Here is an 8,629-nt window from a genome sequence, read left to right on the forward strand (position 1 = left end):
GAAGCCATGAAAGTTCTCGTTCTAAAGATTGCGAATTAAAGAATAAACACTTCCATCTGTTCCAGTTCAACACGGATGCATGAATGTGCTCGACTGTCAGGTAGCAGTGAGGACGATCATAAAGCGCCACATGTGGGGCAGCCATCATTGAAAATGATGGTCCTTGAGAGATGCCTCGTTGAGGCGATGCGCACAAATGCACACACAGATCCTACAAGCCATATGCCAGGTAGGACAAAAACATCCTCACCTAACTGCACCCCACACAGCAGATGAATGTTAAACCATTTTAACTGCAGCAGAAGCCACAAAATGGCTGTCAGCAAAAAAAAAACACCTCCCTACTCCCCAACTGTCTTCCTCCTTCCCCCTCACCTCACCTCACCCCCTACTCCCCACCTCTGTTTTCTCCCCCTCTTCTCTCTCTCTGCTACCGCTTTCCTTCACCCTCCACCTCACTCCCTCTCCCCCCCACTTCCCTCCCTCTCTCCCTCTCTCTCTGCCAAAAGGTTCTCCAGTGCCGATATTCTGTTCAGAGAGACTGCCAACAGTTAGATTTGTCCTTGGATCTCGTTCACATTCCCTCCTCCCCTCTCCTCTCCCTGTGATCCTATTTCGACCCGAGGTCCTCAGCCCAGAAGGGGATACACCTAATCGATTTCTCATGCTTTAATTTAAAGGTGGCACAAGCATCTTGTTACCTAATAGTGAGAAACAACAGCCTCCTTTGTACTTTTTATGCCAAAAAAGAAAGAAATCACTGCTTGGTTCTGAGAGGGGGACTGAAAGTGCTAACAAGACAGGATCGATGAAATCACCACCATTATCCATCCTTCAACATCACCTTTTTTTCCCGCCTGGTCACGCACTGCTTGCCCTTCCTCACCCACATGAGCTCACTCCTACAAATTCAAACCTGCGCGTTCAGGAGACTTGACCCAACATCTGCTCTGCTCCTGCACCCCTCAGGCCGTGCTCATCTTCAGGCCGATCTGGTCAGGACACAAGTTTTTAAAGGGCTGATAGGCTGATGGACTCCCTTCAAAGCAACACTGATAACATTTGGCCACTGATTTTTTTCTTTTACCCACCTAAAAATGACCCATCACTGACTGGTTGGGGGATCAGCGGTGTGTTTTACCTTTACAACCTACAAATTGGAAGAACGTATGCATGTTGTAGCCGTTCTGCATCAGAACTTTGATAATTTATGATATAAGGAACTCTCATGAGGGGCTGCTCAGTGGCGCAGTGGGTAGCACTGCTGCTTTGCAGCAAGAAGGTTCTGGGTTTCTGGAGTTTGCATGTTCTCCCTGAGTATGCGTGGGTTCTCTCCGGGTACTCTGGCTTCCTCCCACAGTCCAAAAGCATGACTGTTAGGTTAACTGGCTTCTCTAAAATTCTCCTTAAGTGTGAGTGTGTGCGTGAATGGTTGTTTGTCTTTGTGTTGCCCTTCGATGGACTGGCAACCTGTCCAGGGTGTACCCCGTCTCTCGCCCATTGACAGCTGGAGATAGGCACCAGCAGCCCTTGCGACCCTACTTGTACGAAAATGGATGGATGGATGGATGGATGGATGGATGGATGGATGGATGGATGGATGGATGGATGGATGGATGGATGGATGGATGGATGGAACTCTCAGGCACTTATCTTTTATATAAACTCACAGGTTACCAATAGAACTAGTCTCTTCAGACAGCGTTGGCCACTGCAGAAGGCTGACTTTTTGTCAAGTTCTTAGTTCAGCCCAATCATTGGATCATGATCCTAGTAAAATCACATTTGTAGTGTGAATGCCATTTTAAATAGTTTAAAATTCAGTTCACTTGAAAAAGGTTAAGTTTTTAAATGAAACAGTCACATCACAGGACCTCCACTATACTTAGAAATGGGTAGGAGATGCTTTTCCACACAGTCCTCATTCTTTGCTTCAGCCTAGCCTTACCTTGAGTGTTTCTGGTCAAACAGCTCACTGAATATCTTTTTTATCCCCTTTTCCTTCATTTGTAGCCCCAACCCAAACCATAAGAGGCTGCAAGTCCCAATAGTCTCTATAGCACCCAAAGAAGGCTAACTGCAGAAAAGCGAGATTTCGTTAGCAGAAACTATACTGCATAAGAAGTTTTTTTAGATTATTTCAAGAAACTATAAGAAAGAAAATATAAGAATTATTAAATCCAATAAAACTAGAGGACACATCAAGATATTTTGTTTTACAGACCTAAGGTGTGACAAACATCTGTTTTTGCTCTGCATGACATGATACTAAAGTGGCAGACAATCATGCAGAAATGAAGATCCAACAGCAGCAACTTCTGACTTAAGAGAAGTTCTGGAGGTAAAGGTTAGATTCCAAGTATTCCAATACATGCCAAATTTTTAGATTCTGTATTAGTTCTTCTTTGCTTTAAATATATAACAGCAGACCTTAATGGACCTTTATTACACTGGTTCTTGTGATTAAAAAGATAAGAAGCTAAATACGAGGATATGCATCAAACTATATGTAGCTGTGTATAGGTCCTTCTTAAAAAGTATTAAAAATGTGTTTAAGCGGATATCTGTCACAGGATTGATAACGGTTTTCACGCTGCATACAGCAATATATGACACAGTTCATTCTCCTGCTAAAACATCAATGGGTAACAGAGGTAACCATGTTTTTGACTCACCCAGTTCCTCATGCCATGGGTTCCAGCAAGGTTTGCAGAACATTTAGAACACAAAACTAGCCAATTGCATCATGGAACCTCTACTGTACTTCTAAAAATTCAGTTTAGACTATCCTCGTCTTCATTCTTCGTTTCTTGTCCATCTGGATTAAGTTTTGGTCTATCCATCTATATTTGCATTCCTTTTCCCTTTAGCTTGACTGTTTCTAAGAGGTAGGTCTTCCTATTTGTTTCTGTAGTGTAAGAGGAGGCTGAAGGCTGCAAAACTAAGCTAGTTTACATAAAAAAGTTGTTAGTTAAAACATTTGTTACACACGTGCAAAGCAACATGTAAACACTTTGAACTGGGTGCTCAGGTCAGAGACCAAAGTTAAACCAACATGCAAAAACCCATGTGGTTAAAAACTAACATCAACACATAAACATGGTGGAGGCAGCATCATGCTGTTGGGTTGCTTTTTCTTTGACAGGAACACTAAAGTTGCTTTAGAAAACCTGTCAAAAGCTGCAAGAAACTTAAGACTATGGAGAGAAACTTTACCTTCCAGCAGGTAAACACACAGCCAGAACTACAATGGTTTAGATAAAAGCCTATATGCTTGAGGCAGAATGGCCTAGTCAAAGTCCAAACCAAATATCAGCTGGTAATTGGTGCTGTAAGAACATATAAGAATTTAAAAACAGAAGTTGATGCTTAAATGATCGTGCAAAATAAATAAATAAGAATATTAGACCCCAACATAAACATATTTTTGGAACTTTTTCCCCAAAAAAAAAAAAATGTCAATAAAACTAACAACTTAACAACAATTGGTCAACAAACTATGAAACCCAATGCAACTTGGCAGCCTATAGAAGTAAAAAACTAATTTATCTGCAAAATGTCTATTATTATTTATAGGAACATTTACAGGAAAATATCTGATCCTGGAGCAGTTTTTGATAAATGAGGTGAACCTATCGTTCATTAATGGTAGAGAATACCTAATTAAAGACCCACAAGCTCCAAGGTGCTGCCCACTGATAACCAATGCCACAGTGTTTGGGTTGCCTACGTGCGTAAATCTGCCCGCTATGATCCAAGCGCGATTATTCTCTGGGCATGTGACTGCAAGCATCTCCAACACGCTCGCTGCACCGAGCATCAGCTTCAGACAAGCTGCACAGCACATCTACACGAGTCCGAGTTCAGATCCGCATGAAAAAGCATTTTTCACATCAGCAGAGGCATGCGGGCAGCAGCGGAGGTGCGTTCAGGTGCGGGAATGCGCTCAGTCAACCGGGGCTACTTACCCATGTCTAATGCTGTCACACAGTCTCCTCTAACACGTGAATATTTCATCAAGATCATTTACAATCCATTTAGCCGAGACACATTTTTACACCGTGGATGACAGCCTCCCGGGGAGCTGTCAAACGCTGCCGGGGAATAAATGTGGATGGAAAACCCCGGGGAAAAATGGCGTCAACAGAAAGAGACGAAAAAGGACTAGCAGGCGATCCGATGAGGCAGTCAAAGTATATATAAAAAATGAAAGATTAAATGCATCCAGAGGGGAACTTGGTGGTGTTCTCAGCAGGGAGGACCGATCGGGGGCTGGTGCAGCCAGAGAGCCGCAGCGGTGCAGAGAGCGCGTCCCGGTGCCGTGCGGGATCGCTGGTGAGTCCGCGCTGAGATCCCTCACAAATCCGCTACTCGACTGAGAGGGGAGGAGGAGGAGGAGAATGAGAAGGAGGGGGCAAAGCTCTGTTACTGCAGTCAAAACAAGCAGCCCGCATCCGACTACAAGCCAGAAAAAAATCCAACGGGGAGGGAGGGGGAGATTTCCTGCGACAACTGAACGCGCTTTGAGCCGGAGCACCGAAGGCTGCAGACCGAGGTGGCTTTAGCTGGCCGGCTGCACTGGATCAAGGCTTTCAGAGTGTGTGTTCCTCTCTCTCTCTCTCTCTCTTTGCTTTTCCAATCGGTGAATGTCAGGTCCCTCTGCCTGTTGTCTCGTTATGATCTCAGCTCTGGCCAAACTGAGCAGACCGGTGGAGAGGAGGCGGAGGAGGAACGACACCGCCTCCTGCTGGCTGCAAACAGCTACTACAAGTCCCTCGTTTCTCCCTCCACCTGCTTTCACCAGTTTTCTCCAAAGGGACACCTTATACTGGTCCTTCTCAAAATATTAGCATATTGTGATAAAGTACATTATTTCCCATTATGTAATAATAAATTTTTGTATTTTAGATTCATTGCACATTAACTGAAATATTTCAGGTCTTTTATTGTGTTAATACGTATTATTTTGGCATACAGCTCATCAAAACCCAAAATTCCTACCTCACAAAATTTTACAGTGTCCTGTCTGGCGATGTGGCATTAAGAATAATTGTCTTGATGCCAAAAAGAGCCCAACAGATTTTTCTTTCACAAGTGGAGCAGTACAGCTATCACCATAGTGTTCCACTATTATAATTATGCAGGGAGTTTTACTGATTATATGGACACTGCCATGCATGTAGAGCAGGAAAGGACAAAACAGAAAAAAAGGAGAAAATATGAAAGAAAGAGGAGATAAAAGGGAGATAAGGAAAGTATAAAGAAAAGTCTTCTTAATACAAAAAAAAAGTCAACCTTCAAATAATTATGTACAGTTATGCAATCAATACTTGGTCGGGAATCCTTTTGCAGAAATGACTGCTTCAATGCGGCGTGGCATGGAGGCAATCAGCCTGTGGCACTGCTTAGGTGTTATGGAGGCGCAGGATGCTTTGATAGGGTCCTTTAGCTCATCCACAGTGTTGGGTCCTGCGTCTCTCAACTTTCTCTTTACAATATCCCATAGATTCTCCATGGGGTTCTGGTCAGGAGAGTTGACAGGCCAATTGAGCACAGTGATACCATGGTCAGTGAACCATTTGGCTATTTTGGCTCTGTGAGCAGGTGCCAAGTCGTGCTGAAAAATGAAATCTTCATCTCCATAAAGCTTTTCAGCAGATGAAGTGTTCCAAAATCCCTGATAGCTAGCTGCATTGACCCTGCCCTTGATAAAACACAGTGGACCAACACCAGCAGCTGACATGGCACCCCAGACAATCACTGACTGTGGGTGCTTGACACTGGACTTCTGGCATTTTGGCATTTCCTTCTCCCCAATCTTCGTCCAGACTCTGGCACCTTTATTTCCAAATGACATGTAAAACTGAGCAACAGTCCAGTGCTGCTTCTCTGTAGCCCAGGTCAGGTGCCTCTGCCGCTGTTTCTGGTTCAAATGTGGCTTGACCTGTGGAATGCAGCACCTGTAGCCCATTTCCTGCACACGCCTGTGCACGGTGACTGTGGATGTTTCTACTCCAGACTCAGTCCACTGCTTCCGCAGGTCCCCTAAGGTCTGGAATCGGCTCTTCAATCTTACTCAGAATGCGGTCACCTCTTCTCGTTGTGCAGCGTTTTCTCCCTCACTTTTTCCTTCCCACATACTTCCCACTGAGGTGCCTTAATACAGCACTCTGGGAACAGCCTATTCATTAAGAAATATCTTTCTTAGTCATACCCTCTTGCTTGAGGGTGTCAATGATGGCCTTCTGGACAGCAGTCAGGTTGGCAGTCTTACCCATGATTGGGAATTTATGTGATGAAACAGGTTGGGAGTTTTAAAGGCCTCAGGAAACTTTTGCAGGTGTTTAGAGTTAATTTGTTGATTGAGGTGATTAGGTGTATAGCTCGTTTAGAGAACTTTTTCATGCTAATTTAATGAGATAGGAATTTGGGGTTTTCATGAGCTGTATGCCAAAATCATCTGTATTAAGACTTCTTGCAACTTTCCCAGATAAAAAAAAAAACAAAAACAAAAAAGACAGCATCAATTTGAATGGAATTTTATCTGATAGACCACAACATGGAAATTTAAAGGGTAAAAAGGCCCATACCATCACAGAGCCGCCACCATACCTAGGGGTGAGCAGAAACACATGGATCTCCGGGACTCTTTAAAGAGAATTAAACCCACAGCACTAAAGGTTCCTCCACCGTACTTTTGACCTGTGGGCATGAGATGTTTCTTCCTAAATGTCTCTATTAATACAGAATAAGTCTGACATTGCATTGAATAAGCCACATCTGACTAAGCAAAGGTGTAAACATTTGTAATGTTAGACTGAAAATACCCCTCTGGTATGATTACATGCACATAGCATCCTAAGGTTGTTGCTAAGCATTGGTACCACTCTTTGCTGCAGCTTTCTAACTATAAAGATAAACTCAGGTTATTTGTTTATCCCAGTTCTAGTCGAGTCTGGCCTTTTAATTATTTATCTGATTGCAGATATCGATCCGTGTAGTTTTATAGTTTGTTTCTTACTTTTTCGGATTCATTTTTTTGTGTGTTTCCAATTTGGAAAGTGACTGAAAGAAAACGTCTTACCTGTGATGTTTTATCCAAAGATGATCTTTATCTGCGGATGAATAATCATACTAGATTTCAAACCAAGCTTTTGTTCCATTTATTTTAGGAAATGGACATTATCCGTGCATTTATACTTGTTAAGAGAAATTATTTCATCCGGCAAACATGAGATTAGATAGATTTTTCTGCAGTTTTCATTGATATCTTTGTACTACAATAGAAGATGATAAGAGATGATATTAGTGAACCTTTCAGTAAAAATACTAAGTAACCTTTAGAACCCTTTAGAAGTAATCTTTTATGTCATCCTGGCATCTTCTTCATGTTTATATTTGTTTTTGTTCAGTTAAATAATGCTAACTCAGTACTACAGTTTATCTCAGACAGAAGAGAGCTCAGAGGGAAAACTGGCCTTCATTTGGGACCAGATCAAACATCATAAAGTCAAATAGGAAGCAACCAGACTACAGTAATATCTTAAAGCAATAGCAGACTAATCTCTCAGGAGAAAACCTTCTCACCTCCAACACATTACATGCTTCAACTTTGCTCTATGAGGGACCACAAAGCAAACCTCTGATGAGTAATAACCAATCTTACTACTTATTCTTGTGCAAACTCTTGGGGGTGTTTTGATATGAGACCTTCTGCAAACAGGTGGGCTAACCTAAAAATAAAATTCTCACCTCCTGGAATGACATGCAGAGATGAGATCCAATAGCGTTTTTGTACACTTTCTTCAAATTCTACTTGTGCACCCAAGTTAGATGGAAGCTGCAACATCACACGTCGCCGACACGTTTTATTCAGACTAAAACAAGGTGGGTGTCGGAGTAGGGCCAAGTTGGTGAAAGAAGGGAGACTAAAGAGGTTCTGCTGATGAGTGGGTGTCGTGCGCATGCATGTGAGTGCTGGTGATTTCCCCTTAATATGTCAGAAGAAAAAGAGGATGGAAAACTCACATCAAACAAATGCGAATAAGCCACAGTTGTTCCATTGCCTCATTGCTATCACAGCTTTAGTTCATATCTTGGTCCCATGCAAAACCTGACCTTCCATGTACTGGAAACCTACTTTAACATTGACAGGCCATGCAAATGATCTCAGATGACCTTTCTCTGTCACTGCCCCATGGTTACTAGCTGTTACTCAGCCCAACCCTGTGCATGCACACTTATGTTTGTGTAGAACGCCCACACAGACGTTTCATCAGGATGGAGACTCTGTGAAGTCAGTAGTAGGCAAACAATCAGCTCTGAGCTTTTAGTTAAATATCTGCAGCGCTATCAGCAGCCTGATACTTTTCACTTCCCCTGCTGAAGTGCATCAGCTTCACAGGCATTTTATTTTGGTTTGTCTTTATGTGCTTAGAAGGGTGTAGTCTGTGATTCAAAGGGATTGTTTTCACAGCAGTGTCACACTTTTTTTGTCTATTTTTTCCCATAAATCGCGACCAGAGGGATGCTCTGATTATTTCCACATTTTTTCAGGTCACAGCAAAAGAGTCCACTATATTTTCCATTTATATATATATATATATATATATATATATATATATATATA

The 8,629-nt window shown here is 42.5% G+C and overlaps 1 protein-coding gene across 1 annotated transcript in view; it reads right to left on the minus strand.

The window, feature by feature from the left end:
- Positions 1-4,602, minus strand: part of setbp1 (SET binding protein 1) — a 51,525-nt gene extending 46,923 nt beyond the window's left edge. Inside the window, exon 1 of the mRNA XM_015396747.1 lies at positions 3,969-4,602. The gene's annotated coding sequence lies outside the window, so the exon portion shown is untranslated. The remainder of the gene's footprint in view (positions 1-3,968) is intronic.
- Positions 4,603-8,629: the final 4,027 nt, after the last annotated feature.

Source organism: Cyprinodon variegatus, unplaced genomic scaffold (assembly GCF_000732505.1).
Source record: "Cyprinodon variegatus isolate N-32 unplaced genomic scaffold, C_variegatus-1.0 Scaffold818, whole genome shotgun sequence".
Classification (NCBI taxonomy): Eukaryota; Metazoa; Chordata; class Actinopteri; order Cyprinodontiformes; family Cyprinodontidae; genus Cyprinodon; species Cyprinodon variegatus.